Source organism: Chiloscyllium plagiosum, unplaced genomic scaffold (assembly GCF_037043375.1).
Source record: "Chiloscyllium plagiosum isolate Xiang-an unplaced genomic scaffold, Cpla_swu_hap1 HiC_scaffold_27, whole genome shotgun sequence".
Lineage (NCBI taxonomy): Eukaryota > Metazoa > Chordata > Chondrichthyes > Orectolobiformes > Hemiscylliidae > Chiloscyllium > Chiloscyllium plagiosum.
The window spans coordinates 23,186,904-23,198,089 of NW_028270165.1; positions in this window are offsets into that span (position 1 = coordinate 23,186,904).

Here is an 11,186-nt window from a genome sequence, read left to right on the forward strand (position 1 = left end):
AAAGATTAGAGTCATACAGCACGGAAACAGCCCATTTGGTCCAACTTGTCCGGCCAAACAGATATCCTAAATCAACCTAATCCAATTTGCCTGCATGTGGCTCATATCCCTCAAAGCCCTTCCTTTTCATGTACCCATCCAAATGCCTTTTAAAATTCTCCCTCACCTCAAACATATACTTTCTAGTTTTGGACCTTTCTACTTTGGCAAAAGTAACTTGGGTATTCACCCTATCCATGCCCCTTACGAACGTCTATAAGGTCACCCTTCAGCCTCCAGTGCTCTAGGGAAAATATCCCCAGCCATCTGAGTCTCTCCCTGTAGCTCGAACCCTCCAACTCTGACAGGAGCCTTAAAAATCTTTTCTGACCCCTTTCAAAGTTTCACAATATCTTTTCTATAACAGGGAGACCAGAAATGAATGCAGTCTTCCAAATGTGGACTTACACAGCTGCAACATGACCTCCCAATTCCTGTACTCTCTGCACTGGCCAACAAAGGAAAGCATACCAAATGCCTTCTTCACTATCCTGTCTACCGGTGACTCCACTTTCAAGGAACTATGAACCTGCACTCCAAGGTCTCTTTGTTCTGAAACACTACCCTTACCTGTGTCAGTCCTGCCTGGAATGCTTGACCAAAATGCAAACTACACACCTCTTAAACTATACTGCCACTTCTTGGCCCATCAGCTCACCTGATCAATTCTCATTCATAGTGAACTCTGTTTCCTCTCTTATTCCTTTGAAGTTGAAAATCTCCACCCCACACACCCTCTCTCCATTCTCAGTTTGCTGAACCTAATCCCTGCTGGACCTCATCCTGAAGGGTCTGCTTCATGCGGATTAACAGGCCCACACTCAGGGTGGAGAGGGGGTGGGGACCTAATTGAAACAAGGAATACTGAACAGCCTGGACAGAGTGGAATTTGGAAAGCTGTTTCCATTGGTTGGAGGGATTAGAACCAGTGGGCACAGCCTTAGAGTAAAGGGAAGACCTTTCAGCATGGAGATAAGGAGAAACGTCTTCAGCCAGAGAGCGGCGAATCTATGGAATTCACTGCCACAGAATGCTGTGCAGGCCAGGTCACTGAGGATATTTAAGATTGAGATGGAGACGTTCTTGAGTCTCAAGGTGATGGAGGGTTACGGAGATGAAGTGGGAGAATGTGGCTGAGGAACCTATCAGCCATGATTGAATGGCAGAGCAAACCTTGAATGGTCCAATTTCTGCTCCGATGCCTTATGTTCTCTTGCTGTCCTGGACACAGACAGAGTGCATTGGAAGCAGGAGTAGGCCGTTTGGTCTTTCAAGCCTGCACCAACATTCAACAGATTGTCAGCAGATTCACAACCCTCGAGATGAATAGGTTGGGACTTGTTCACTGGATCACAGGAGGTTTAGAGGTGACCTGACAGAGGTTTATAAAATCACAAGGTGCAGAGATGAGGTGACCGCTGGTATCCTTTTCCTAAGGTGGGGGTTTCAAGATTAGGCAGCAAATTTGAAGGTGCGAGGAGAAAGGATTTTAAAAAGGCAGGGGGGGGGGGCACTTTTCTTTTTACACAGAGTGGTTTGTATGTGGAATGAATGTGGATGCAGGTTGAGTAACAACATTTAAAAGACATTTGGATAAGTATATGAATAGGAAAGGTTCGGAGGAATATGTGCCAATCACTGGTAGGTGGAATTAGTTTAGTTTGTGAATATAGTCGGCCTAAGACTAGTTTGACGAAAGGGTCTGGTTCTGTTGGTGTCTGACTCTGTAACTGTTCTATACTGGTGTTAAATCATTTACTTGCCTTCCCCCAGAAACATCCACTTCTTCGGTGTTCAAAAATCAGATGAACTCAGCCTTGAATAATATTCAATGACCCCCTAACGCAGGAAGACATCCCCACTTCGGAACTCAATTCCCCTTGCCTTGCTGATTGCTTGCTGCACCTGTCCAGGCAAAAGTGAGGACTTAAGATGCTGGAAATCAGAGTCGAGATTAGAGTGATGCTGGAAAAGCACAGCCAGTCAGGCAGCATCTGAGGAACAGGAAAAATTGACATTTCAGGCAAAAGCTCTTCACCTGCACCTGTCTGACAACTGGCAGTGACTGGTGTAGAAGGATGCTGAGGCCCCTTTGCACATCCACACATCATTCCTGATGAACTGCTCGGGAACGAAATGTCAACTTTCCTGGTCCTCGGATGTGCCTGACCTACTGCCTTTTTCCAGCCCCACACTTTAATTCTAATCTCCAGCATCTGCAGTTCTCACTTTCTCCACATCCCAACATATCACCATTTAAACAATACATCTCCTTTCTGCTTTTTTTTCCACAGCAATGGCTATAACTTCACATTGCGATACTGCATTTGTCACGTGTTTGTAAATTGTGGTCTTCTCTACATTGGGAGGACCAAGTGTAAACTTGGGGAACAGTTTGGCGAGCATCACAGCTGGGTCTGCAGAGGCTGACCAGACCTCCCAGTCACCACTCATTTTAATTTCCCTTCCCACTCCCTTTCTGACAAGAACATCTTAGGCTTCCTCTATTGCCACAACGAACCAAACCGTAAATTGAGGGAACAACACCCCATCTTCCGCCCGGGCAGCCTACAGCCTGTAGGACTCAACATCAAGTTCTCCAATTTCAAATAACCTCCCTTTCCATCCCCCGACTCCCTTCACAGCCCCATGCCCCTCATTTCCACTTCTCCCTTTCATTAACCTGATTTCTTTCACCCATTGACTCATCAGGCCGTAACCTCTCCCTGTCTTCACTTATCCCCACTTTAGCCCCCTGCCCCAGCACCCATCCCCAGTCCTGAAGAAGAGTTATACCCAAAACATCAACTTCTCCACTTCCTGATGCTTCCTGGGTTGCTGTGTCCTTCCAGCCTCCTGCCTGTCTATTTTGCCAATTGAGACACAGACCTCGACCATGTTTCCAGAGCCTGTCCCCTCCCTGGGTTCCCTCCCTTTCCTTTCAGTTCCTGCAAATTAACAATTGAATCCCAGAATGAAAACGAAACGGAAAAGGGGGCGAGAAAAGAGAGTGCTGTACTCACAGATCTTAGACAGAGGAAGGAATTTGCAGTCTGGGTGAAGCTCAATGTTGATTCAGAAAGAGAGGAGCAGGAGTATCAGCTTTGGAAACTCATGGTCCAACTTCCGCATTCAGACAATGCTGCAGCTCTGATTGGCAGGAGGACCAGTCTCCTTCCGGTCCTCCAGGGTTCCCTACTGGGCCATCAAAGGAAGGTCGCGAGCCTTTTTTTGCGGAACGCGATGAGCATGCCCAGAGTTTTGCTGATACCGGTGGGCATACGCACTATGCTCACTGGGGATGTTGGTGTTCCTGTCAGATTTTAAGAGGCCAAATGCCAATGGGTAAATAAGGGGTTGAGGCCCAATTGTTTTTTCGCCGTGGTTCGACACTTCATTGCTTTTGCATTCTGTCTGGCTGCTCAACTTTTGTATGTCTTTTCACCATGTTGGGGGGCGAGTCCAGAACTGGAGGGCATGGATTTAGGGTGAGAGGGGAAAGGTCTCTGAGGGGTAACCTTTTTGCACAGACGGTGGTGCGTGTCAGCCAGAGGAATTGGTGGAGACTAGTACGTATGATAATATTTAAAATGCATCTGCATGAGGATATGAATAGGACAGATTCGGAGGGATAAGGGGCCAAATGCTGGCAAATGGGTCACCAGATTAATTCAGGATATCTGGTCGGCATAGACCGAAGGGGATGTTTCTGTGCTCTGTGACGCTATTTCTCGATAGTTGGAACAACTTCATTAGACCATTCACCCCTTACAGTCAAGATCAGAGTGGTGCTGGAAATGTACAGCAGATCAGGCAGCATCCAAGGAAGCAGGAAAATCGACGTTTCAGACAAAAGCCTTAAATGCTGCCTTAAGTGCTTTTCCAGCACCACTCTAATCTCCAGCACCTGCAGTTCTCACTTTCGCCCATTCACACCTCCCAGTCTCTCCTGAGCTGTGGCCTGACTGCGCTTATTTCAGTGAAAGTTTCAGAAAGATTTCAGCAGCTCTTTGAAAAACTTGAACGTGCTTTCTGACTTTAACGATGTTTCTGAAGATATCATTTTAGGTATTCTCAATTTTGAAGATCAGCCATTTCTCACCCCTGAAAATGTGTTGCTGGAAAAGCGCAGCAGGTCAGGCAGCATCCAAGGAACAGGAGAATTCCTGAATAAGGGCTTATGCCCAAAACGTCAATTCTCCTGTTCCTTGGATTCTGCCTGACCTGCTGCGCTTTTCCAGCAACACATTTTCAGCTCTGATCTCCAGCTTCTGCAGTCCTCACTTTCTCCATTTCTCACCCCTCCCGACACCCAGGTAGAGTCATCACCATCCATTTTCTGTGTGTGTGTGTGTCCTTTGAAGGGCTTGATACAGCGGTCAAAGCTGGTTCGAGGCATGAGAAAAGAAGGGTGTGGTTGGGGCTGGGGAGAAAAGAGACAGAATGGATGGGGGACAGAGAGAAACTGTTGGGGGGGAACAGAGAGAGAGAGAATAAGTGGGGTTGACAGAGAGATTGGGCGGGGGAGAAAGAATGGGCGTGGCGGAGAAGTGGGAGATGGCACAGGGCAGGGTGACACGAGGCACACAGATACACAAGATGATCACTGAGCCATCAGTTGGCCAACTTGACACACAAGATGGCCGCCAGATGACAATACGGAGAGAAACAGCAGAGCTGATACAGACACTGCCTGGGGCCACCAGAATGCCAGCACAATGGACTCACAACCCATTTTTTTATATTTCAAACAACCCAGGTGATTAGTTTAAGGCGGGTGGGGGGGGGGGAGAATACACATGAGTAAGGAACACTGCCCGCCGAAGTGTCTGGCGCCAGCCAACACCCATTATAGAAGTGCTAACAGCTTGATACAGACTCAATACCAAATGCTAATAGCCAGGGCTGCAGAAATCCCCCTTCTCAGGAAGAGCAATTAGCGCCCATTACTGCAATAATAGATTTCCATGCAGACATTGAAATGGACAATGTCTGCACTGAAACTGACAACGACTGTGCGGAAATTAACAAAGGCTGTGCCTGAACTGACAAAGACTGTACCGAAACTATCAACAATTCTACAAGGATTACCATAAACAAATCATGTTACAAAGACAATAATCTCATCCCTGACCGATTGTATCACAAGATGTATAAAAGTTTCTTGACGTGTGCTCCAGGTCGAGAGAAGTCTCGCAGGTGACACTGTGCTGTTGGTGTCTTTCTCTCCCCGGAGCCCCGGTATTACCTTGTGCAATAAACTCTGTCATTGAACCTCAATTCTGAATCCGAGCCTGGTGTTTTTCCCCACAACAGGGGAGACAGAATGGGCGGGGATGTCAGATAATGGGGGGAGGGAGAGAGAGAGAATGGATAGAGAGGAGATGGTGGAGGCCTGGAAGAATAGAAATGAGACAGAGGGTGTGGTGAGAGAATGGATGGCGGCAGAGGGTGTGGTGGAGAGAGAATAGATTGGGCAGAGGGTGTGTAGAAGGACTGGTCAGAAGGCAGAGGGTGAGGAATAAAATGACAGGGTTGCAGAGGGTTGCGTGAGAGAGAATGGACAGGCTGTTTGAAGTATAGAGGGAGAATGGACAAGAAGCTGGGGATGGAAAGAGAATGGACAAGGGGCGCTGTGGATGGCGGGGGAGAATAGACAGTGGGAGCTGTGGGTGATGGGGGGAATGGATAGGGGAAGCTGTGGCTGGCCAAGATCAAAAAAGTTGATGACAGTAAACATTTATCAGATTGTTTCTGGAACAGAAAAACTTGCACTGGCGTCTCCCAGAAGAGGGGAGTCTCGTATGTATTCCTTCAATTTGTTTGAAAGAAATTGTGGTGTATCTTAATTGTTAAGGTATACCTGGCACCCAGAGAGATGGCTGTGGTTGTTGGAGGTCAGTCATCTCAGTTCCAGCACCGTCTCTGCAGGAATTCATAGGGTAGTGTCTTAGGCTCAACCAACTTCATCAATGACCTTCTTCCATCATAAGGTCAGAGGTGGTGATATTCACCAATAATTGCACGATGTTCACAATTCCTCACAAACTGAAGCAGTTCAGTTTGAAATGCAACAAGATCTTAACAATATCCACTGGGCTGATGAGTGACAAGTAACATTTATGCCACGCCAATGCCAAACAATGACTCATCCCCAAAAGAGATAATCTGACCACTGCCCCGTGATATTCAACAGTGTTACTGTCACTAAACACCCCACTATCAACATCCTTGGGGTTTACCATTAACCAGAAACTCAACTCGACTAACAACAGATAGAATGGCAACAAGAGCAGGCAACAGGTCAGGAATATTGTGGCAAGAAACTCCCCAAATCCTGCCCATCTTCTACAAGGCAGAAGTCAACAGTATAACAGACTACTTTTCCACCAACTTGGATGGGTGCAGCTTCAACAACATTCAAAAAGCTTGATACCATCCAGGACAAAGTCACCTGCTTGATTGGCACCATCTCCACATACATCCACTCCCTCTGCCCGACTGTTCAGAAGCAGGAGTGCATATGATCGACAAGACACAACACAGAAATTCACCAAAGATCTTTAGAAAATACCTTCCAAACCAACAACCACTTCCATCTAGAAAGATCAGGCAACAGATACTTAGGAACACAACTTCTTGCAAGTACCCCTCCAAGCCACTCACCATCTTGACTTGGAAATATATTGCTGTTCCTTCAGTGTTGCTGGGTCTAAACCCTGGAATACCCTCCGTAAGGACATTATGGGTCACCGTACAGCGTGTGGACCACAGTAGTTGAAGAAGGCAGGTCACCATTACCTTTTCAAGCGGAACTAAATGCTGGCCAGCCAGCAAAGCTCATGTACCATGAATGACTTTTAATAAATGGTTGGAATCTGCAAACTTAAAAAAAAATCAGTGTTCAGGTGGAATAGACGTCGGGCTTTGATTTGGTTCTGGATTAGTGGTGCTGGAAGAGCACAGCAGTTCAGGCAGCATCCAAGGAGCTTTGAAATCGACGTTTCAGGCAAAAGCCCTTCATCAGGAATAAAGGCAGTGAGCCTGAAGCGTGAAGAGATAAGCGAGGGGAGGGTGGGGGTGGGGAGAGAGTAGCATAGAGTACAATGGGTGAGTGGGGGAGGAGATGAAGGTGATAGGTCAGGGAGGAGAGGGTGGAGTGGATAGGTGGAAAAGGAGCTAGGCAGGTCGGACAAGTCCGGACAAGTCATGGGGACAGTGCTGAGCTGGAAGTTTGAAGAGCTTCAGGGCAGAGGAAATGACCTGGGAGTTGCAGTGGGAGAGGGACTCCCTGAGATTCTTGTAGAGAGAGGAGGAAAACTTCTTCAAGGCAGGCATGATTTGGTCCTTATGTGAGGACGGACAAAGAGCGATATACTGACACTGAATTGGAAATAGAGTTCCGAGTTAAACATCTGTAGTGTTTCACTCAGTGGATCAATTGACAATCGATTAAAGATTGGCTTCTGGAGTGTATGTCATGAACACATGAAAAAGGACCGTTAAGAAGGCATATGGGACTCTTTATTTAATCTCTTTCATGGCTGATGTCCTACCCACAATCCCATGCGACCTAGATACTGCTCTATCGGCTGTGAGCAATGTTCATGGTGCGCATGTGTGAGATCGGAATGGGGCCCCGCCCCTCGTCGTTCTGATGGACGGTGCGACCAACCTTTGGGAATCCCAGGAACACCGGAAGGAGTCTGGTCCTCCTGCCAATTAAACCCCCGCCATTGTCTGAATGCGGAAGTTTGACCATGAACTTCTGAAGCTCTTCTCTCGCTGAATGAAGATTGAGTTTCAGTACATACTGCATCTTCCTTTCTCTTTAACATCTGGAGTACCGCACTCTCTTTTCTCGCCCCCTTTCCCATTTCTTTTCTTATCCTTGGGTTCAGCTGTTGGTTTGTAGGAGCTGAGGGAAAAAGGAAGTCAATCGAGGGGAAGGGACAGACTCTGGAAAAGGTTGGTTTAGATCTGTGCCTGTTAATGTTTGACAGGCTTTGTTTCCTGAGCTTGATACATTCATTTGTCTGGCAAAAAAGGATGGCCTCTTGATCCATGTTGGGGATGGAAGTGGATTATGCTGTGGGTGACTTGCTCGTAGTAGTCCAATAAGTATTGGATAAGTAATCATGACACACAAACCTTGAGTTATTGACTGTTTATTCGGGAGCTCACGGGGAGAGCCAAGTCGACCTAATAGTCACAATGCACTCCTATGAGAAACAGAGATTTATGTGATTATATAGGTTACAGTCATTTAACAATTAGCAAACTGTTAATTGCAGGATATTGAGTAACTAAGTCACATTGCCCAGCGATGGTAGTGTCTGGACGGTGTTGGTTAGTAGCTGATAAGTGTGCAATAGGTCCTTGCAAAGAGAAGGATATTCCCATGGAAGGAAAGAATTTGTTTATCAGGTAGCAGTACAGCTGCAAGGCTGAGTGTCTCTGAGTCTGGGAATTAAGGGTAGTTGGGACAATGCAGGGAGGAGGAGCTCAGACAATGGATAGATCAGCCCTGATCTTAATGAATGGCGGAGCTGGCTGGAAGGGCCAAATGGCCTATTCCTGCTTCTATTACTACGAAACTATAACCCTGCATTTCCCATGGCTAACCCACCTAACCTGCACATCCCTGGACACTGTGGCCAATTTAGCATGGCCAATCCAAATCATGGCCGGTGAGCAATGTAGTGATGTGGAAAATGAACATCAAAACAACAGAAAGGGACAAGGAGAGGAAATGTATCAGCAATCGAAACTGAATGCTAATGTCACAAAAATTGAAATGATACATGGTGAGTCTGAATGTGTGCTGCATTGTAACAAAAGTGAATGAATTAACTGCACTCATTGGAAGTGAATAATTATGATCTGAGACTCCTTACAGAGACATGGCTTCAGGATGGCAAGGATTGGATCCTGGATATTGAGGTGTAGTCAGATGGGAAGCGAGGTAAAGGCAGAGGGTTGGCACTGCTCACCAAAGCACTGAGCACACAGTAGTCTGGTGTCAGCTCGGGTTTCAGGTCCTGATTTCTCTGTCCTCTGATCTCCCTGTTCCCACAGAGTAAGATGTCGGTCTGTTCTCAGCTTTGCTGGACTTCTGCTGAAGCTTTCACGCCTCTTTTACAGCTTCCAGAACAAGAAAACATTCAGTCAATCGAAAGCAAACCCACAATCTCAGCCTGTCACCCATCCAGACACAGAGTGTAGTCAGAGCAGGGAATCAAACAAGAAAAATGAAACAAAATCAAAAATAAATAAATGCTTAATGTTTGTTCATTAGGAAGTAAACCAGAAATAGGGCTGTCCCAGGATTCTGAGAGTGCCCTACTTGAGGAATTCTCTCTCCCTAGATGTAACTATTAGTATTGTTGGGGCAAAGTAACTCGTGTGTCAAATCATTTAAAGCAAAGTAGTCAGGAGAGGAGAACTTGAGCAATTAACTAGCTTTATTCGTTGCCATGGGGAGTCAAACAAAGTCTGACGTATTCTAATGTAATACAGAATGTTACAAATTTTATGGTAAATCACAAGCACAATCTCCATTAATTATGCAACTGAGGGGCAGTCGTAAGTTTCACATACGTTGTCCAGACCTACGTTTCTTAATGTCTACAAATCTGAATGTTATCTTATACTGCAGGTTCAGCTAGGCTCGAATTACCGATAAGGGACAGAGAGAACCAATCCATCATTCTATGGAGTAGCACAGTCTAATGGCCCGAGGAGCAGAGACAGCCTGCAGCTGCAAGGTCAGGCAATCAAACAGAATTCCTTAGCCAGGGCTCAGACAGCATTATGTTAACAGGCTACATTTTACTGCAAACATTGCTTCGTGACAAAATGGCTTCCACGTAGTTTTGTGTCAGGGGTAGCTCGGTTTTCTGTTTTTATTTTTAAAATGCAGCTGATTCCCACAAATAACTGCAACAGGTACAAGTACATCACATGCAAATTCCTCATTGCAGCTTCACGCCGGTTTTGCATCCTCTGTTCTTCCTGCGCCTTGGCTCCAGCACATTCAGCTTCCTTCCCTCATTCCCATCCCCCCGCCCTGATGGCCATGCTGACCCGCAAAAGTTCGGTTTGCCCCTCCGTTCTTTCCCAGTTGTCTTTTGTGGGTTTTGAAAACTTTCCCAATCTCTCTGATTATAGGAGTTGAATTTATGTTGTAGCTGCACCAGACATTGGTTAGGCCACTTTTGGAATATTGTATGCAGTTCTGGTCTCTCTGCTAGAGGAAGGATGTTGTGAAACTTGAAAGTGTTCGGAAAAGATTGACAGGGATGTTGTCAGGGTTTGAGCTGAACAGGCTGGGGCTGTTTTCTCTCGAGCGCCAGAGGCTGAGGGGTGACCCTACAAACTTTTATAAAATCAGGAGGGACATGGATAGGGTAAATAGACAAGATCTTTTCCCTGGATGGGTCATAGCTTCAGGGTGAGGGTGAGATTTAAAATGAACCTAAGGGGCAACTCCTATATTCAGAGGATGGTGCGTGTAAGGAATGAGCTGCCAGAGGAAGTGGTGGTGGCTGGTACAATTACAGCATTTAAAAGGTACCATTGCTATGTACAGTTAATGGGAGGTCCCTGGGTCGTGTTGTAGAACAGAGACACTTTGGCAGGGTTGGGTGGGGGAGGCGGGGGGTGGTTAGGGAGTTCAGGTATATAGTTCTTTGAAAGTTGCATCAGTGGTAGACAGGTGGTAAAGAAGGCATTTCGCACCATTGCCTTCACTGTCCACCCCATTGAGTGTAGAAGTTGGGACATCATGTTGAGGTTGTAAAGGATGTTGGTGAGGCCACTTTCTGGGTACTGAGTACAGTTTTGGTGGCTCTGTAATAGGAAGAATACTATTAGAGAGGGTTCCGTAAAGATTTACCAGGATGTTGCCAAGACTGGAGGGATTCAGTTATAAGGAAAGGTTGGGACTGTCTTCATTCGAAGTGGAGGTAAAGTGAATAGCAAAGAGCTCTTCCTTCGGACCATAAGACATAGGAGTGGAAGTAAGGTCATAAGTTGAAACTTTATTGCTGGAACAGCACAGCAGGTCAGGCAGCATCCAGGGAACAGGAGATTCGACGTTTCGGGCACAGGCCCTTCTTCAGGAATTTAAAAGGTACCATTGCTAT